This window comes from Furipterus horrens, unplaced genomic scaffold (assembly GCF_987537825.1).
Source record: "Furipterus horrens unplaced genomic scaffold, mFurHor1.1.pri manual_scaffold_32, whole genome shotgun sequence".
Taxonomy (NCBI): Eukaryota; Metazoa; Chordata; class Mammalia; order Chiroptera; family Furipteridae; genus Furipterus; species Furipterus horrens.
Genome location: NW_028327202.1, coordinates 940,543 through 962,421, shown reverse-complemented (window position 1 = coordinate 962,421; position 21,879 = coordinate 940,543). Strand labels below are relative to the sequence as shown.

The 21,879-nt window shown below is 47.1% G+C and overlaps 2 pseudogenes; both read left to right on the top strand.

The window, feature by feature from the left end:
* Nucleotides 1–321: 321 nt before the first annotated feature.
* On the top strand, nt 322–2,431 carry LOC149990059 (mRNA export factor GLE1 pseudogene; annotated as a pseudogene).
* A 15,916-nt stretch (nt 2,432–18,347) lies between these two features.
* Nucleotides 18,348–20,750, top strand: LOC149990058 (cell division cycle 5-like protein pseudogene; annotated as a pseudogene).
* The last annotated feature ends 1,129 nt before the right edge of the window (nt 20,751–21,879 follow it).

Here is a 21,879-nt window from a genome sequence, read left to right as displayed (position 1 = left end):
GGAACAAAAATTGTTCCCCCCAAACACCAAGTGGCGTCAGGAGCTAAATCAAACATTGCCCCAACAAGCGTTGCTGGTGCCATACGGAATCTCTGTCCCCAAATCTGAGAACGTGTGCCTAGAAACCCAAAGACAACCATGCATATTTCAAGACTACATACCTGCTCTCTTCTTGACACCGGAAGTGGGGCGTGTGAGCCGTCAGAGGGCGGTGTTGCTTTGTGTACCGGAAGCGGAAATGAGCGCTCGTATGTGCGCGGCTGATTCGAGGACTTGTGTTTTCATAAGTCGCATCTTTGCAGGGTTGCGGCAGCGTGGATCATGCAGTCCGAGGGTCGCTGCTGGGAGACCTTGAAGGCGCTGCGCAGTTCCGACAAAGGTCGCCGCAGCTACCATCGCGACTGGCTACGGTGGGGCGAGGATGTTGTAGAAGAATGTATGTCTATTCCCAAGCTGTCTTCTTATGCTGGATGGGTGGTACATCATGTCCTACCTCATACACCAGAGAATCTATCTCCCTCTGAGACGTCAACATCGCCCACATCTACTTCAGGCCTAGACCAAGCGTCCTTTGCTCCCAGATCTTCCATTGGAAGCCTTGACCTCTCACAAGCCTCCTCAGGAACACCAGCAACACCAAATGGAACCAAGGGCGAGCATGAGTCCCAGCTTCCAGAAGAAAACATGGTACTGCAGTCGTCCAGGGGCGTCAGGGTGGAAGGCTGCATCCGAATGTACGAGCTGGTGCACAGAATCAAAGGAATGGAGGGCCTGAGGCAGTGGCAGGACGAGCAGGAGAGGAAGGTACGCACCCTCTCTCAGATGGCATCTGAACAACTGAAGCGGTTTGACGAACGGAAGGCGCGGAAGCGCCATAAGGAATTCCAGGACTTGTGGGAAATGATGGAGAAGAGCTCCAGAGAAGCCCTGGGGCAGCAAGAGAAGCTAAAAGCTGAGCATCGTCACAGAGCCAAGATTCTCAACCTGATGCTGCAAGAGGCAGAGCAGCAGCGCCTGAAGCAGGCGGAGCAGGAGCGGCTCCGCAGGGAGGAAGGCCAGGGCCGCCTGCGGAGCCTGTACGCCCTGCAGGAGGAGCTGCTTCACCTCAGCCAGCAGCTGGACTCTGAGGACCAGCGCGGGGCCCCGCTGCGGGTGGACCTGTCGGCCTTCCGGACCAGGGGCAACCAGCTGTGCAGCCTCGTCTCTGACTTCATTCGGGCCACTTCAGAGGATGGCTTTCCCACGGCGGAGGGCCAAGCTGTGGCCGAGAGAACGCTGGAGGAGATGCGGGATCTCTGTGCGAATGCCAGGGCCTGTGAAGACAAGAGAAGGCAGGATGAAAAGGAGGTCCAGGGGAAGCAGCGAGAGTCACAGGTGCAGCAGGGACAAGATGTCTTCAGGGAATCCCCCGCTCCCAGCCAGGGCCCCGGAGCTAAACAGAATGAAGACCTCCAGGTGAAGGTACAAGACAGTACAATGCAGTGGTACCAGCAGCTGCAGGCGGCCTCCTGTCAGTGCGCGTTGGCCTTTGAGGGTCTGGCTGGCAGCAGAGACAGTCAGGTCAAAAGGATAAAGATGGACCTGCAGAAGGCCGCCACCATCCCCGTGAGCCAGATCTCCACAATCGCAGGCTCAAAGCTGAAGGAGATCTTTGACAAGATCCACAGCCTCCTCTCTGGAAAACCCGTCCAGTCTGGGGGGCGCTCTGTGTCCGTCACACTGAACCCTCAGGGCCTGGACTTTGTCCAGTACAAACTGGCAGAGAAATTTGTGAAACAAGGGGAGGAGGAAGTGGCCTCTCATCATGAAGCAGCGTTCCCCATCGCGGTGGTGGCGTCCGGGATCTGGGAGCTCCACCCGAGAGTGGGGGACCTCATTCTCGCTCACCTGCACAAGAACTGTCCGTACTCCGTTCCTTTCTACCCCGCTTTCAAGGAGGGAGTGGCTCTGGAGGACTATCAGAGGATGCTCGGCTACCAAGTGAAGGATTCCAAAGTGGAGCGGCAGGACCACTTCCTGAAGCGCATGTCTGGGATGATCCGTCTCTATGCTGCCATCATCCAGCTCCAGTGGCCATATGGGACCCGACAAGAGGTTCGCCCTCATGGCTTAAACCATGGCTGGCGCTGGTTGGCACAGGTATTAAACATGGAGCCCCTGTCAGATGTGACAGCCACCCTCCTCTTTGACTTCTTGGAGGTGTGTGGGAACGCCCTCATGAAGCAGTACCAGGCCCAGTTCTGGAAGGTGATGCTTCTCATCAAAGAGGACTATTTCCCCAGGATTGAAGCCATCACAAGCTCAGGACAGATGGGTTCCTTCATACGCCTCAAGCAGTTCTTAGAGAAATGTTTGCAGCGCAAGGAGATTCCTGTCCCCAAGGGCTTTCTGACTTCCTCCTTCTGGCATTCCTAATGTCACTCCATCACCCTGCCACCATTTTGTTGCAGAGGGGCAAGGATAAGACAGCTAAACATAGCTATATTTTGGAGAGTCGTGTCATATTTACAAATCTACTAACACGTATTTTTATATATTTATACCTCATGACTGGGAAAGGAGATTTCACGGGTCACAAAATCAAGGTCTCATTGCTCCTAAAGGGACCTGCGTGACCGAATAAATGGATTTGGCCTGTCTCACTTTTGCAAAAATTATGAGAAGAGGTGTTGAGCACTTGACCCCATTTTTTATTTCCTTTCAGAAATAAGGTAGCCCCTTAAGTATTTCACTGTGAGCTGAAGTGAGCCCCCACCATTAAAGTGTCACTTAGCGGTTGTCTGAATCCTTACATGCACGTCTGGGCTATGTATGCTTCGCCTTTCTCGGATTGTGAGGTAATCACAAATTCAGAGGAGATGCCTGATGTAGACATGGACTTGATCCTAAATGGCACCAGGGATAGCTCGGTGTCCGGGATTAGGACTTAGTCCATATTGCACTGAGCCAAGAAGCATTGTTTGCCCTCTTCATTGGAATTCAGTGCCTGGGTGGCTAGGGATGCGTGAACCAGGGCAGGTGCCTCTTTTTTGTTTTTCAGTTTGAATTACGATGGGCTGAGATTGGACTGGCCACGATACATGTGAGCTGAGCATCCGTAAGCAATGAGTTAGCGGTTAAGTAAAAATGTCAGGAAGGAATTGAGAACTGTTTCATACGCATATATTTTACTGACTAGTGAATGACACATTTGCCTCACTAGGCCCACTGGAAAAATCCAAAGCTTGGCTTTTCAGATAAGAGTTGAGATTTGTTCATGGAGAGACTCACTGTCTTTTGCGCAGCAGGCAGAAGCGGCCGCCATGAGTCTCTTCCTCTGAAATGTTGTGTGCGGGGAGGCGGGTGTTTTGAGGGAGAGCGGGGATTCCCGGGGACTGTTGAAGTGACCCGTTTTATGGATTATTTACTGTGGTGCCAAAAATAAGTAATAAAGCTTGCATTAAAAAAAAAAAAAGACTACGAGCCTAAGGGGCTTGCCTCCTTCAACCCAAAGCTAAAAAAAACCACACACCCCCAAAACAAAATCATGAAGGTGATGAAGAAAAAACAAACAAACAAACAAACAAAAACCCCACTGTCCACAATGAATGATCAGGGGTGAATACAGGACAGGAAACCTGATCTTCTAATTCAGGTCCAAGCATGAGAGCCAACTCAGTAATGCCAGAAGTTACAGGAAGGGAGAGCTATGTCTCTCCTACTTGAGAGGCACCCGAACGACCTCCTAACCCACAGGGACCTTGACAACGACCACCAGGGGCAGTGCTTTCGAGAGCATCTGGCTGAGGGACCCAGGTTGACCGAAAGCCTTGCTCACAACTTCAGCCCAGATAAACTATGAAAATGATAAGGAAGAATCACTGACTCCCAGGGAGCTGCAGGAGAAGAAAGTGAAGGAAGTCTTGCAAGACCCATTCAGTGAACAGGATCTGACTACTGGGTTGTCATGAGCTGTCCACCTCTGGGGAAACCTCAGCACTGCCTTTCTGTTCGATGAACAGAAAGTTTGCAGGGCTCTGGGTGCAGACTGTGAGCGTGCCCATTATAAAACGGGGTATTCCTTTTTTAAACCCTCCAAAATATCAAATCCCACATTTTCTTCATTCACTCATTGGCAGGCCCTCAAAGCAGGGGACGCCAGCAACTAAGAGACTCCACTTTCCCTACGTCCAATTATTCGTCACCTATTGATTATTTCCCCATTTTCAATGATAGTTTCTAAAAAGCCTCTCTGGGTGTGAAAATACCTTTTGCCCAGAACCTGAGGGCAAGTTTTTAGCTCAAGCTCAAGAAAAGCATGAACTTGAACTGTTTCCATCAAGTTGGCCTTTCAGATGCCACGATTCTTCCACGCAGTATAATCTACATAGTTTTCCCATTTTGATTTTTTTTAGCAAAGGGGAAGAGCTTTCTTTTTCTGAAGTGAACATCTTAAAGTGACAGTTAAGGAATGCACTGGGATAAAAAGTCACCTGCACACAGGTGGCTCTTCTTTATCATAAAATATGGTCTGCAGTCAGGCACGACAATTTCATTGGGGAAGGCTGTTCTCAACCAAGTACCCAAATGGAACATGAGTTAAGTCTTGTATTCCTACCACATCCCAGAGGCTTCACTTTTTCTCATCTTATAAGTTAGTCCACAGGACCCTGGTTCTGTTAACCCAGAAGTAGTTAGTGGCCACTGAGACACGGGTTTCCGTGGCCTTAACACATTCCTTTGCAGGACTTATCAGATGCTAACATGCTAATTAGATGTTAACATGCTACCATGAACCTTCAAGAGAAGAAGGTGACATACAGCATTCCCGCAGACTCATTGGTGTCTGAAACGTTTTCTCATGCTGCAGAGTGGCTCCATCCCAGCGCTGATGTCTTCCTCTGAAAAAGGTGGAATTGACCATGGTTTTGAAGATCAGGAAGCAGAGGATAAGAAGGGTTTAAGTAACCGACCCACAACCAGGGTAGCCTCAGACCCAGGTCAGGCACCAAGCACAGGGTCCCCCTATGTTCTTATCCTTTCTCCTTTTTTCCTGCAGAGGCCATATTTATGATTTATTCTGCATGACATCTAGAACCCTTCACGCATGCAGGGACTCCCTTTCAAGTGCTGTCAGGAGCTCAGTCAAACGTCAACCCAACAAGCATTGCTGGGGCCAATGGGATCTCGGCCCCCAAATCTGTCTCTTCTGCACTTCCGATCGTGTCTGGAGTATGTCGGGCATTAGTTATTTGTTGGGTTAATTACTCCATGACAATATGTCCAGGCTTCAACTCCAGGATATTTGGAACCACGCTTTTGTATTCTGCTCTAATGCAATGCTGTTTCATTAAAAATAGCATTTTCCATCTCAAAGGCGTAGAGAGAGAAAAGGCAGGCTTCAGTAAGTTTGTGAGGATGGGATGCCAACCGTGAGTGTTTGGTAATTTTCCACCTCCGAGACTTCGTAATCACAGATTGAGTTGCAAACTTAGATCTAAAGAGTGGTTTCCATAGCCTCTTAAACAAGTCTTTTGGAAGCAAAGGTCTGAGGAGGGCCTTGGGGTGATGTCTGGGGAGGACAGGGCCCAAAGGACCAGGCTGAGTTACTGCTCATGGTGACAGCTTCCATGATTCTGGTTGCTGGAGGCCTGAGAAGAGCCTGGAATGTGCCCTGATGCTCTCACCTCACCCACCAAAGTCACCACCTCCCAATGGATTGTGGTGGCTTTCAGTGTCAGAGAGCAGTGTCATCCAAGGGCTGAAGGATGCCCCACGTGTTCAGGCATGCCAAGGAAGAAGGTTGAGGCCCCATGAAAGAAATTATGGCTACTCAGCCTTAAGGGCAGAAGTTAGATCTGCCTGACTCAGAAGGCTGGGTCCACCTGGCAGTTAACCTTTGCCACCCACGATGCAAAATCTCCAAAGACCTGAACACGGATAGTCATTCCTTTTCTTAGAAAGCAAGTTCCAAGAGGTTAAATGCCTTAGGTTAAGGTGCAGCTGTTGATAACAAAACTCAGACTAGAGCTCCTAGGGATCAAGGCAGGTCTCCTCCCCAAAAGCACTAGTACTCTGAAGGACCAGGAAGAACTTGACCTCGTGTTGGAAGATGCACAAGCTTAAACTTTGACCTGTGAACCCGAGACTCCCTTCCCTTTGTCCTCGGCTTTCTGCTCCCCAGCCTCTTATCCGTGGGGAACTCGTAAGGACAGAAGTGGCACAGCCTGGCTTCCTTTCACCCCACTGGAAGTTTTCCAAGGGAGACCAAACATTAGGTCCCCAGGCTACTCCAGCAGAGCCACTCTGCTGGCAGTTGCAATATTCCCGCATTTCTGCCTATAGCTGCCTGGACCACAGCATTGAGAAGGCCTCTTGTGCATGCGCTCACCGGAGACAAGTGCTGTCTGTGATGGATCAGCCATGGCCCCAGAAGGAAGAGCAGCAGGTTGCGGTGTGCATAGGACTGCAGTTTTTCAGTTTGTTTTACACGTGGGGAAAGCGGGGCTCGGGATTGAAGTGAGCGTGGATTTCCCTGCCTCTGACCCACACTACTGCAGGTCTTTAAACCAGTCCCCTGGGAACATCAAGGGAAAAAGGGCGGCAACCACCATGCAGTGACTCCCCTGATGAGGGGTGAAGAAATGGGGTTTTGGCACTTGGCTTTCTTCACACTCCCCCCCCCACCCCCAACACTTTTTTTTTTTAAAACTTTTATTGACTTTTTACTATTGTATTGATCCTTGGCAAGGAATACTCGCTCTGACCCAAAGGGGGCAGCATTCACCCAACATAGAGAAATTCATAAGAGAAAGTGCTCAAGCCGTTTTAAGAGGGAAAAACCCCTTTGCTCGTTCCCTTATTAGTCGCATTTAGGGGAAATTGTTCTCATGGCCACAATCTGTCATGTGGATGCTACCAGTGGGTGGATGTCAGAAAAGGTTGGGTCCGCTGCTGCCCACAGTATCAGTGGTGGGTAATGACAGGAAGAACAATGCCAGCTTGAGCGAGTGGGATTTTCACCAATGTCATGGGCAGTATTAAACTGGAGGGGAAGATGCAGCCTTTAAAATAAACAAAAATGTCTCAGAAGTTGTCCCCCTTGGTGACTGGGGCTGTCTGGGTAGTGTTACTTCCCCCACTTGGCTTTGAGTGCTGCATCTACAAGATTAACCCCGTAGAGCATTCTTTCTTCCCAGTGAGGAGATGCTTCAGCCCCAGAGGCTCCAACGTCTCCTGTGTTCTGGTTCTGTCACAGGTGCTGAGGACAGTTAGGGAGGTCCGGTCCCTGCCCTCAAGTGAATCTAGCAAAGATCATGAGCCACAGGTATAATGGGCAGCATCGCACTATAGCCCTTCTCCCGCCCCAAAACTTCCTTGCCATATGTCCACGCTCCATACAAGCCCTTGGGTGTAAGTGAACACGTGCACGTAGGATGTAACTCCTGTGATTTTTCTGTGGCAAAGGGAGATAGACTGTCCTGGGTGGGCTGGACCTAATCACACGAGCCCTTTAGACATTTGGGTCTAGACATCATAGACATACCAAGTCAGAAACGCAGAGGACAAGGAAGATCCACAACACACCAGCTTGAAGCTAGAGGGGGCCACGTGGCAAAAGATGCTGGAGGCCTGGAGGAGCTGATTGAAAAGCTATCAGAGGAAGAAACATCAAGTCTTACCCTGCAGGGAACTGAGTTTTACCAAGAACAAGCTTGGAAGCCTCTTTTCCCTCAGTCTCCCGATGGGGACACAGTCCAGCTGACACTAATTCAGCCTCAGGTTAGACCAGAGGACCCAGCCACAATGGGCCTGGTGAGTGCCTGTGGAAGAGTGAACTAGTAGATGTACCTCTTTAGCTTAAAACACCCACATTTATTATCTTAAGTCTCCATGGTAGGAATCCCAATCATGGCATAATTAGACCCTCCAGCTGGAGTCAGTGTATTTTAAATCGCCAAGTCCATTACGCAGCCATAGAATGTTGATACTGGGTTTTTGTGTAACTGCACAGTGCTTTGAAGGAAGAACACAAAGACAGAGCATTGCAAGGGAACCAAAAGTCGGCTGGGAGGATTTGGGGCATCTTCTTTCAAGTGACACCTTTGAGATGCTACATGGTGTTCAGTCTCTACCATACAGTTACCGTCAAAGCCCCCACAAGAGGCTTAAAATAATGCTTAACGAGACACGCAGGCTGGGGATGAGTTGGTTCAATTCATCCAGCTAAGGTTGGAAATGGCCAGAGCACAACATTTAGAGGGCTTCAGTTCACCACCTCTAGCCAGAAGACTCATTTCTGCTCTCCTGTTATCCATCTGTTAATGGAATCCTAAGTCAGACTTGGGCTGTGTAGAGGGGTTTTTGGGAAAGACACAGTCACCACCTCCCCAGCCTGAGCCAAACTCACCCCACCAATGCCAATTCCTCCCATTGAACACAAATCCAAGCCTCTCCATCTTTAAAACCTGTCCCCTGATAAAGGGCGGGGGAGACCTAATATTGGAGAATCTACATTCCAACTGCCCACAATAGGCCAGGAACTGGAAGCTAGTTTGCTCTTGAAAAAGGGCGTCCTTTCTGAGAATGGGGAAGATCCAGAGGGAGGAAGACATGTGGTATGCCAAACGCCCCCTCACACCTCATGCTCAGTGTCCCTTACCAGGACGTGGAAGGAAGGCCCCTTATGAGGACAGAGCAAGGCAAGTAAACCTCACAAGCTTAGCCCTGAGGCAGAAAGGAGCTTTGACAAAGACCAACCAACACCATTGTGCCTGGAGCATGTATTCAGCAAGCCAAGGCCTCCTGGTTTTGTAACATTTTAGGGCTATTTTGAGTCTAAACTCTACGACAGCTCCTGCTAACAACTAGATTTTTATCCGATTCAAAAGCTGGACTCCAACACAAATGCTGCAGATCCTGTGGCCTCAAAGAAATGGCAACAACATTCCTTCTGTTCTACAGAGAACCCGGGATGTTCTTGCCTTGCCTGGAGGCTCAGCTACCTCTGAGACTCTCCCTTCTGTCCTAGGAACACCCTGGGATCTTATGCTTGATCTCATTGCTTCCATCCATGTGTTCCTCCTTGGTGCTAACTGCTAGGAAGACAAACCAAAACAGCCCCCCTTCAGTGCTCAGTCCACTTGTACTTGCATCAGGCTCTGCTCCGGTAGGCCCCTAGGTCTGTGCAAAGACACCCGTCTCTGTTTAGAAGGCTACCAAACTCACTGAAATTTCTGGAACTTGGTGTGAGAAAGCCCATAGTAGACCAGTTACTGAGGAAGGTCTCCCAGAAGAGATCTGTCATTGCATAAAGGGTGTTTGTCCCCCTAACCACACTCTACCCCAATAGCTCTTTCCCAGCAGTTGGCAAATGGCAGGTGCTCAAGTTCTAGAAGGATATTGAAAGCAGGTTCTTCTTTTTTTTTAAGTTAAAAAAAACCTATTTATTTATTTATTTATTTTTAGAGAGAGGGGAAAGGAGAAAGAGGGAGAGAAACAGAAACATCACTGTGTGGTTGCCTCTCACGCGCCTCCAACTGGGGACCTGACGTACAACCTAGTCATGTGCCCTGCCTGGGAATCAAACCAGTGACACTTGGCTCGCTGGTGAAAGCAGGTTCTTCTTTATAGAGGTGAGATAGATGCTAGAGCAAGACTCAGATGAAGGGCCAGAGGTTGAGGTTCAAAGAAGGTTTGGACTGGACTGAACTGGACTGGACGGTCCTGCAGGTTGCCTTTGCTGAAACCCACGTGCACAGGCTTTTGTCTTGTCTCCTGAAGAATCATTTCAATTCTGAGACCACACTGCACATCGAACTGACAGCTGCCCCATCCGCCCCCTGGTTCTCAATCAATGCCATGCCAGAGCCCAGCGCAGGGCATGCACTAGTAATCTCTAGTGGGAGTCCAGTTACTCAAGGCATCAACAAATCAACAAATGCAGATGTATCAACAGTGCCCTCAGTCAATAGGTGGAGAGCAGATTAAACAAAGGGATAGAGAGAGGACTGAAGATTTGGGGCACCCAGGGCGGGCCCAAGTCAGGATCTGGGCTGCAGTCTTGGGCTAGACTTGATGTTCTGAGCTAAGTACCCCTCCATATTCACAGAGGATGCTGGGAATCATGGATGCTACTGAATTCTATAGGTACACTTGTTTTTCTTCCCCATTCATACATACAAGACCTAAGGCAGTTTAATCTTACTGTACACAACATTGGTTAATAGTAAAATAAAATACAGTTATAACTATGTCATGACTTATGTGAATGTGGTCACTCATGCTTTGGGGGATCCTTTGCTGAGTTCTTCCTATAGGCTCAATGCTTTCTGGCTCAGCTTGTTCCAATCAATGGAAACATTTTTTTTCTTTTTTTTTTTAATGTGTTTTATTGATTATAATGTTACATTTGTCCCAATTTCCCTTCTCTCTTCTCCCCTCCACCTGGTGACCCCCCTCCCTACAGTTGTGCCCCCCCTTTTAGACCATGTCCATTAGTTGTGCATATAGTTCTTCTCAACCTCTCTCTGTCTATTCCATTCCCTCCTACCATGCTCCTTAATTCCTGTATCATCTCCCTCCCTCTCCCCCTTCCCCCTCCCTGCTGACCTCCCCCCAATATGCTTCCCATACCTATAGTTCTTTTTCTACTCTCGTTGCCTGTTTAGTTTGCCTTCGTTTCCATTCCCTAGCTTCTGTTGTTGCTTCTTGTGATGCAGTTTTCATTTTAGTGTTCATAGTTTTGATCCTCCTTTTTCTAAACCAGTCCCTTTAACATCTCATATAACAGTGGTTTGGATCTAATGAACTCTTTCAGTTTTATTTTGTCCTGGAAACACTTTCTCTGCCCTTCTATTCTGAATGACAATTTCGCTGGATAGAGTATTCGTGGTTGTAGGTTTTGGATTTTCATTACTTTGAATATTTCTTGCCAGTCCCTTCTTGCCTGCAGGGTCTCCCTTGAGAAGTCAGCTGATAGTCTAATTGGGACCCCTTTGTACATGATTCTTTTCTCCTCTCTTGCTGCTTTTAAGATTCTCTCTTTATCTTTAACTTTTGACATTTTGATTATAATGTGTCTTGGAGTGGTTCTCCCTGGGTCCAGTTGTTTTGGAACTCTCTGTGCTTCCTGGACCTGTAGTTCTGCTTTATTATATTTTCACTTAATTTTTCAATTTCTAGTTCATCTTCTTTGCCCTGGCAAATCAATGATTCTTATGTTGGGCCTTTTATAGCTGTCCCAGAGGTTTCTGATCCTCTCATCATTTTCCTTGCTTCCCGTTTTTTCTCTCTGTACTGGTTGACTGTTTGTTCCTTCTTTGTGTTCTGGTTTGTTGATTTGAACTCTGGATTTTATTTCCTCACCATCTGTCTCGTATGTGGTTTTGTTCCTTTCAGTATGAGTGTTTTTCGATTCTTTCTCATCTTTTTCCAGATCTTTTGTTAATTCTGTAAGCCACCTTATAACAATGGCCCTGAACTGAGCCTCTGACAGGTTTCTTATTTGTTCATCTGTCAGATTCTTCATCTGTTGCCTGGTGAGCTGCACCACCGGGATTTCTATAGTTGTCGGCCTCATTTAGACAGGTGAAACATTTTTCTATTCACATCATTCACTCACAAAGTTAATGCCTCTTACATCTTAACTAAGCATCTATGCACTGAGGAGGGAGCTTTTACAGCATGAGGCGCCACAGCAGAGCTGGCACAAACTTTTCCTGCTTCACAATTTTGTGGGTAGAATATTCGTTTATACCTTAATCTTTGCAACTTCAGCATGCCATTTTTTTTCTCATCATACAACCTTTTCCCCTTCAAGTGGAGAACTTCTACCTTGGCCCTTAAAAGAAAGCACTTTGCAGCTTTTCTTTGGCACAACCGAATTGCCGGCATCACTAATCTTGTGCTTTGGGCCATTGTTAAGTAGAATCAGGGTGACTTGACCCCAAGCACTGCGAGACCTAAACAGTGGGCCTGATAACCAGCTGGCTATTGATTGACAAGTGGGTGGGAGCATCCACAGGGTGTAGACGCTGGAGGAAGGGAGGAGTCACGTCACAGTACTCCAAACAGGTGCGCGCAGTTTAGAAAGTATGAGTTATTTCTGGAATTTTCCATTTAATAGTTTCGGGCCCTATTGGACCACCATACCAAACCACAGAGAGGAACTTTGGATGAGGAGACTTCTCTATTTCCCCAGAGAGCCCTGGTTGCCCCCGAAGCTACAAAGGGGTCATCAGTCTACACTGATCCAAGGACCCTTCCAGCTCTCATATTTGTAACTATTAAAATGAGACTTGAAGAGGAAGTTTCCAGGGACCGTTCCCAAGGACAGCTAGAAGTGGCCAAAGCAGTTGCAACTAGCTAGTTTAACGAGCTCAGGCGCCTTCTGAAGTCGAGTTTTGGAAAAGCCATTATTTTTATAACATAATCGATGACTCACATACCCAGAGGCAACCGAGCCGGGATCATGCTTTCCATGATCAACATGGCTCTTCCGACGTTTCTGCCTAGGGTTCAGGATTGATCTCATTTTTATGATATAAAAAGTAACCCACGCTCTTAAGAGATGGTTTGGAAAGTGAAAACTACTAGAAACGTTATCATTAAAGGCTCAAGTTATTTTAACCTTCTCTCTGCTGAAGGCTTGATTGGTTTGGTATCCGAGTATAGAATTTGCTTCTCTAAGTTGCACTAGAGTTTTGACCATATGCTGAACAGGCATTTGGCCTTTTAGTTTTGCCATGACACATCTTTGTTCACAAAACTCCTGAGTACACAGAGGGTGAGGTTTGGGTTGCTGGCATTGCTTTTATTCCAAGTCTACCCTGGTGACACCCTTGTTCATTCCCATGGACCACCACGCCACTGACGTCTCGTGCCCAGTTCCTCTGGCCTCCTGCAGTCAACAAGTGTCACTCCTTGAGGTCCCAAACTTGTATGAGAACTAGTTAGATGAATACAGCCAGGGGCTTGGCCCTGGTAGCATCTTAAACGTCACAAAGCTTGCTCTTAATACTGTAGACATGTTCTCCTACCCTGGACTTCCCTATCTGTTAATTCTGCTACCATTAAATACTGAGCTCACAGCTGGGAGCTATATAGGCTTGATTCCTCGCTTCCTCCTTCATACCCAACATCCAGTCCCCTTTATCAAGTCTATTAAGTTACTACTTCTCAGAACTCAATTTTCATCTTGTCATTCTCATTGTCACCATTTTGATTCAAGTGGAATCACTTCTTAACTGATATATTTACTTCTTGGTGCCTGTAGTTGACTTGTCAGACAGCTGCGTGAAGTTAACACAAAGCCCATCTTCACAAGCTTTGATTAGTAATGACCTTGAGTCATCATTGGGAGAAAGCTTGAATTCCATTTTATTATATGAACCAAGGTCCCACAGAATTAAGCTGTCAATTAGTGTCCTCGTCTGTTAACTACTGCCGCCACCACCTCGAGTCATTTTCTTTTCATTCTATGTGTCAAGCCCATTCCTACCTCAGGACCTTTGCACAAGCTGTTCCTTCTATTGTGGATTTGAGACTTTTGCCTAGATTCTATTAATTAACTCAGGCCCCTGCTCAGGTGTTACTTCTCAGAGACCTTCCTTGGCTACCAAGTCTAGAGTTGCTAATGAACCCCACACCCCACGCTGGACTCAGGCACAGGTGCATGAGTTATACTGGATGGTTAGGTTACTATTACACTGAGGGAGGGAATTGTCCAAGTTTGTTTTCAGTGCTCTATCTCAGAAGGGTTAGAAAGCCTCAGGAATGTGACCAGCCTTGCAGTAGGGATCCTTTTGGGAATCTTTCAAAGTAAACCGTAACTTAGGCTGAGAGCATGTTTCAGAACACTTAGACACTTCCTAATGGAAGCATTTTCTTTAGACGTTTAGTTTTGCTCAGATTGAAGTTACAGAAAATGGAGCCAATCGCCAATGAGTTCTGGTCCTCATATGGTATGGTCCATCATAAGTCAAATGGCAGAGGTCAGAGTAGATCTCAGTTTGAGTCCAGACTCAGAAGTTTCTTTTACAGAAAAGCTAGATTACTCCTTACTCTTGGCTTTTGGTTGGGTGTCTGGCACGGAGCAGGTACTTCAGAGTGAATAGCTTTCTGTCCCCTATTTAAGCACTAGATGCCAATTGTTTTTAAATTGGCTTGGAGGGATGTGCTCAGAAGTGAAGCACTTTAAGATCTAAGTCAAAGCAAGAACAATTGGGTTTAGAAGTCAGCTCCTGGGACAGGGCCGCTGTCCCTCCAGCCCAATCTTGGCTCTAGTGGGGATGCAAAGTGTTCATTCTTTACCAGATGTCCACACCGTGATGCCAGTGAATGTTTTTATTCCTTAAATAAGTGCTCCAACTTTCCATGATGTTCTCTCATCCATAACTTGAGACTTTCTCCTCAGAGCCCCTAGCTGCCACACCAAGTAGTGATGGGCCAAAGCCTTCGGGCTTAGGACTTAATCACAAAGCTGGGCTACCTCCTATCCACCTGCTTCTGTTTATGCAACTCCATGCAGGGTAATCAAAGCTGTTAACTGCTGGGAACACAGCCATTGAAATGTATACTAGTTACAAGGTGTTGGGCCCAAGAGGCCACAGCCATGGGAGCTGGGTGAAACAAGGTGTTGCCCTGAAGTCAGCAGAGGTTCTTTGGGGGAAGGTGGGGCATGGGGGCTTGGGAGAAGGGGAAATGGAGGTGAGAATGGGTAGAAGAGGCAGCCAGATCCAGGGGCACCATGAGGAGCTCTTGAGAGAAGCCATTATTCCATGTAAAAAGATGGTTAAGGCGTGATTGAGAGCCAGGATTAAAAGGTGGGTGGTCAGTTACCGTCTGTCTCGAGAGTAAAGGACAGGCAGAATTTGAAAGGATGCCAAGGAGACAGTTCTGATTACTCCCCACAAGCTGAGCTAAACTAAGCTTAGACTTTACCAGTTGTAGGTCATTGGACCTATGGCAAGTTGTTTCCCCTCCAAGCGTCCTCACTCAACAAGGGTGATGATGGTACCAAGTTCATTGGGTTATCCTAGGGGCCACTGAGAAAGCAGTCCTAACAGGACAAGATCTAGATTTTGTGGGTCCCGAAGGAACTTTGAAGTCTAAGATACCAGGTTATGAACTTGGAACACAAAGCCAAGTCTAAGCTTCAATTTCATGCTTAACTGCCGATTTAGAGGCAGAGCACCACTTAGCCCTTGCTAAACACTCATCATGTGGGAGCTATCAGCAATATAGTCAGGAGAGGAAAAAATTATTCCAGAGCCATGAAAAGCCTTGCAATGGTAACTCTGATGAGCACAGGTATTGGGGCTGGCACTCAAAGGTGTCCAAGGAACTGGGCGCCTCCAGTTCACATCCACACGGATCGCCGGTCAGGAAGGATGTAGGCAAAGGTGGCACAGGCCATCTCTGCGCTGCGCTCATTCCAAGCCCAGCAGCTTAGAGTCCCTTTAATGAGGAAGCGAGGTAAGTATGTATTTCAGTCATGCCAAACATTTAGATTCTCAGAATCCTGACATCAGCAACCAAAGTCAGGAGCTGATGTGGTGGACCAAATGATAGGTACATATAACGTGGCCAGGAACACCAGGAGACGGCCTACAGTTATATTCTACACACTTTTGAATCTCGCACGAAAAATGCTCAGACTATTCACATGCTAAACGGCAATGTGAAAACAAGGCGCAGAATGTTTGTTAGAAATCTCAGTGCAGTTACTGTCAGAACAAATAAAAAGTTGTGGGTATCTCTACAGGTGTGCATAAGCCTTTACACCTGAAAGTTCAGTTTCAAACACAAATTGAAGGAAATGTTAATGACAATATACATATGGCTCCCTTGACAAGAAAAAAAGATGTGAGGTGTTGTGCATCCAAAACAAGTCGCTTATCGAAACATTTTTTGCAAGTGTTGTGAAGTGTTTATGCCTTCAGCGTAGCAAGATTCTTTGCGATGACTGTTAAGATGTTTTGCAAAGCCAACTGTTGGAGATTCTAATTAACATTAAAGACTTTTTTTGTGTTTGTTTTTAAAGAAATATCCATGTGTGCTATTTGAAAAAAAATTATTTTTTTGTTTTCATATTTATTTTCTAGATTGTAACTGAAAATAAAGTCATGTATGTTATTATAGAAGTATAATAAATGCAAATTTGCAGGGTTTTGTTTTTTGCATTTCAGTACATACTAGCAATGAACGTATCTCTTCGGTACATGATACTGATGCTGTAATTTTGACCGCAAGCTGTGCAGACTTCAGTACAGCATTCCTTTCTGCCCAGAGATTTAGCTTACACCACAAATGCACAGGTGCCGGTCACAAGTGTAGCTGACTTCAAGCCCAAAATCAACCCTCAGTCAGTGGAGAATCAATGAATAAATGAAAAACAAAAAACAAAACTAGTGCCTAAAGAGGCTTCCCCTGCCCCCCATACCTTGGGTGGCCAGTTCTACAAAGCATGCGTACAGTTCTCATAGGTGGTCCCAGTGGCTCACAGAAGCCGACTCAATATGTCCTTGTTTCTATTTCCTTCCTTCTGCTACCCACTGCCTCCGAGAATGACCTTCCTGACACACTATCTGCCCGTCCTGAAACCTCATCTCAGACTACTTTGCAGGGAGCCCGAAGTACAGCATGGCTCAATGGGATGCCCACAGTACAAAGGTAAATCTCACGAGCCGCAGGGTCAAAGGCATGTGATGTATAACTTCGCATTGTAGGAACACTTGTCATAGCTTGGGAGGTTACAGGTGGCCTACCTGTACACACAGACGAGGAGTAAGGAAGGAACTCTCTTGTGAGCAAAACACATTCAAGGTCAGTGGGCTGCATTCTCCCACAGTGAGGAGATGGATGTATTGAGCCTCTAGGGCATTGGAACTGGGTTGCCAGAGATCTACAGTTACAATAGTCACATCCCTGCTGCATCAGAGAGCTCTAGGGGGCCCTTAGACAAGACTCAACTCAGCCCAAAGAAGTCAACGTTCCTCTAATCACCACGGAGCTCTGATGAAAGCCATCTCTTTAGGTCACCCAACTCAGCTTCTTCTTAGCTTATTTTCATTAAAGAAATGACCAAGTTTCTCCAGACAGTAGCCACCATCTTGGCTTCGGCTTCCTCTTTTGTAAAATAAGGACTGGAACTCCTTAAAGAGCTGCTTCTTCTTCTTCTGCTTTTAAATTTGAGTCTTGGCTCTGAATTTTTTTAAAACAGTTTATTGATCTATTTATTTAATTTATTTCTTTTTAGAGAGGGGAAAGGAGAAAGAGAGGGAAAGAAACATCACTGTGTGGTTGCCTCTCACGAGCCCCCCACGACTGGGGAACTGACGTGCAACCTAGTCATGTACCCTGCCTGGGAATCAAACCAGCGACACTTGGTTCGCAGGCTGATGCTCAATCCACTGAGCCACAGCAGCCAGGGCTGAGACCTCCTCCCTTTTGAGGGGGCAGAGTATGAGGGAACCTGCAGAGGGGCCCGTGCCCCATTGCCACCGGGCACGGCATACCCCGGCCGCCTGCAGCCCTGGTGTGGGAGGCGGCCTTCTCTATCAGCCCAAGCCCTGGCAAGCCGTTCTGGGGCCCTCTCGGCCCTACGTGTCCTTCAGGGTTTGAGCTGAGGGCTGGCTTCTCTACACCGACCACCCCCTCTCTTCTTACATCTCACATTCGGAGGGGCAGCATAAGCAGCTGTAAGCCCCCTTTTAGGGGGCACAGTTGGAGGAGAGCCAGGTGCCCATCACGGGGAAGTGGACAGGGAAGATGTGGGTGCTCACCAGGAACACCCAGCAGGTAGCAGCAATGAGCTGGCTGAACACCCAGCAACCTGCTGAAGCCCTGGATGGAGTACAAGCGGAGGCTGCGCCAGGATACCGCACCTGTGCGCCTACATACACCCTATGCACCGAGGGCCTGGAGGCAGGAGATGGGTAGAGAAGGGGAGGATGGAGGAGTACTGAAAAGAATCACTTGAGAGGGGCCCAAGGATGCTTGAGTAGGATGAAGAGAACTTGACTCCAAGGTAATGAAGTCATGAAGCCTCCTTAACTTGTGATCTCACTTCAGTGCAAATGAGACTCTCCCGGGAGCAGCTGGGATCTTAAAAGCGTGGGTGGGGTGAGCGTGGGCGGGGTAAGCCTCAAGCTTGATGTCAATCAAACCCGAGAAGCCACAAGGTGACACACCCCACTCCCAGGTGCGCAGGCTTAGCTACCGAGAGAAGGTGAGCTTAGAAGAAAGCTGCTATAGCAGAACGTCGTGCCCGGAGGAAGTGGCGGCTCTCGGTCCTGCAGGCGGAGCGCCATTGCTATTTTTCTGAAGCTCCTCTAGGCCACTTGCCGAGACACCGCGCCGCCAAAATGCCTCGAATTGTGATTAAGGGGGGCGTGTGGAGGAATACCGAGGATGAAATTCTGAAAGCGGCGGTTATGAAATATGGGAAAAATCAGTGGTCTAGGGTTGCTTCATTGCTGCCTAGGAAATCGGCAAAGCAGTGCAAAGCCAGATGGTGGGAGTGGCTGGATCCAAGCATCAAGAAAACAGAATGGTCCAGAGAAGAAGAGGAAAAACTCTTGCATTTGGCCAAGTTAATGTCAACGCAGTGGCGGACCATTGCTCCAATCATTGGAAGAACAGCTGCCCAGTGCTTAGAACGCTACGAATTTCTTCTGGATAAAGCATCCCAAAGAGACAATGAAGAGGAAACAGACGATCCACGGAAACTTAAACCTGGAGAAATAGCTTCAAATCCAGAAACAAAGCCAGCACGTCCTGATCCAATGGATATGGATGAGGATGAACTTGAGATGCTTTCTGAAGCTAGAGCCCGGCTGGCTAATACTCAGGGAAAGAAGGCCAAGAGGAAAGCGAGAGAGAAACAGTTGGAGGAGGCGAGGCGTCTTGCTGCCCTCCAAAAGAGAAGAGAACTTTGGGCAGCTGGCATAGAAATCCAGAAGAAAAGAAGAAAGAAGAGAGGGGTTGATTATAATGCTGAAATCCCATTTGAAAAAAAGCCTGCTCTTGGTTTCTATGATACGTCTGAGGAGAACTACCAGGCTCTTGATGCAGATTTCAGGAAGTTAAGACGACAGGATCTTGATGGCGAGCTAAGATCTGAGAAAGAAGGACGAGATCGGAGAAAAGACAAGCAGCGTTTGAAAAGGAAAGAAAGATCGGGTTTACCATCAGCTATTCTTCAAACTAGTGGTGTTTCTAAATTTACTAAAAAGAGAAGTAAACTAGTACTTCCTGCCCCTCAGATTTCAGATGCAGAACTGCAGGAAGTTGTGAAGGTAGGCAAAGCGAGTGAAATTGCACGTCAGACTGCTGAGGAGTCGGGCATAACCAATTCTGCTTCCAGTACTCTTCTGTCTGAGTACAATGTCACCAACAACAGCATCGCTCTGAGAACACCACGAACACCAGCTTCCCAGGACAGAATGCTCCAGGAAGGCCAGAACCTCGTGGCCCTGACCACTGTGGATACGCCATTAAAAGGTGGACTTAACACACCCTTGCGTGAGAGTGACTTCTCGGGTGTGACTCCACAGTGGCAGGCTGTACAGACTCCAAACACAGTTCTTTCTACCCCAGTCGGGACTCCTTCTCATGGATCTGAAGGGCTGACTCCCTGGAGTGGGGCAACTGCCAAACCAGTTAACTCCACCCCAGGCAGAACTCCTCTTCGAGACAAGTTAAACACTGATCCTGAGGATGGAATGGCAGACTACCGTGATCCCTCTTATGTGAAGCAGATGGAAAGAGAGTCTCGTGAACACCTCCGTATAGGGTTGATGGGCCTTCCTGCCTCCAAGAATGACTTTGAAATTGTTCTACCAGAAAATGCTGAGAAAGAGTTGGAAGACCGTGAAATAGATGGCACATACATTGAAGATGCTGCTGATGTGGATGCACGAAAGCAGGCCATGCGAGACGCAAAGCGTGTGAAGCAAATGAAACGAACGCACAAAGCTGGCCAGAAAGATCTTCCAAGACCATCAGAAGTAAACGAAACTACTCTAAGAGCCTTAGATGTAGAACCGCCTTTAACAGATTTACAGAAAAGCGAAGAACTAATCAAAAAAGAAACGATCGCATTGCTTCATTATGACCTTCTACATCACCCTTATGAACCATCTGGAAGTAAAAAAGGAAAAACGGTAGGGTTTGCTACCAATAATTCAGAGCACGTTTCCTATCTGGAACACAGCCCTTACGAAAAGTTCTCTAAAGAAGAGATGAAAAAGGCCCAGGATGTTCTGGTACAGGAGATGGAAGTGGTAAAACAAGGTATGAGTCATGGAGAACTCTCAAGCGAAGCTTATAACCAGGTGTGGGAAGAATGCTATGGTCAAGTTTTGTATCTCCCTGGACAGAGCCGCTACACACGGGCCAACCTAGCAAGCAAAAAGGACAGAATCGAGTCACTGGAAAAGAGGCTCGAGATTAACAGAGGTCACATGATGACAGAAGCCAAGAGAGCTGCAAAGACGGGAAAGAAGATAGAAATTTTGCTCGGGGGTTACCAGTCCCATACTATGGGGCTCATGAAACAGGTGAATGACTTATGGGATCAAATTGAGCAGGCTTACTTAGAGGTACACACGTTTGAAGAACTCAGGAAACATGAAGATTCTGCTATTCTCTGGAGGCTGGAGTGTCTTAAAGAAGATGTTCAGCGACAACAGGAAAGAGAAAAGGGACTTCAGCAAAGATATGCTGATTTGCTGCTGCAGAAAGAAACTTTAAAGTCCAAAATGTGAAGCACAGTTTGTATTCTGTCACAGGATGAATTAGCTGCTGGTTTTCATACTCTGGAAGGCTGAAAGTGATATTTATCCTCAACGACAAATTCACCCGTGACCTGTGGGTTCTTTTGTTGTTTATTTTAAATGACATCGCTCTTACACAATCTATGTATAAAGTATTTAACTCCACAGGACATTTTAGAGTGTAAATTATGATGACAATCATTCTTTAAGCACTGTCATATTTGCAGATTCTTTTTTGTTTTGGCCTTTATTTTAAAAGCGTAATTTGAAAGTGCTGCCTGGGAGTATGCTCTTGAATAAAAACGAAAGATAAAATTGAAAAAAAAAAACAAATCTTGTGGGCAACCTCTCCTCGTGGTTTAAGGAACTGTAGCCGCTGTCTGAGCATGACGAGCCACCGGCGTCCCGGCCGTGCTTGTCTCTAAGTCTCAACATAAGGCTGTGTGTGGAACACGACTGACAGCCACTCAGAGGGTTGTCATGGGAATTGGATTAAAGAATGCGTATTGTACTCATGTTTTAGAACTTGCTTTGCTTTCTTTATCATTAATGGAACATAAATAGTCTCTAGCAAGGAGTGTATGAAACCTCGCCCTTAGTTCCAGTGTGGCGCCAAGATGTTTTATGGACCCTGACACAGACTGGTCACTGTGGCCCCTGTACTGGTATGCGTAATCTGTTCCTGTCAAATGCCTAATGGCTATTGACGATTTATGAGTTTTAGCCTTGTATCTCTCGTATGCATCCTCCTCAATAAAAGGCACAAGGGATGAAGGTTTAGGGGCTGGTCTGCACTAGAGAGGCAGTCACCTTCTTTCTCCTAGACATAACAAAGTGTCCTGGGTAAAAAGTTTCTTCCGCCATGGTCACGAAGCCTCTGCTGGACAGAGCAACTTCCAACTGAGCCTAGGATGTGTGCGGCACCTCCGCCATAAAAGCTGCTGCTTCTTTTCTTTTTTTCTTTTTTTTGAAGATAGCACTATGTTTTTTTTTTTACAATTGTATGTATGTATGTATGTATGTATGTATGTATGTATGTATTTATTTTACCCTGGCTGGTTTGGCTCCGTGGATTGAGCGTCGGCCTGCGAGCTAAGTGTCGCTGGTTCGATCTTCCAGT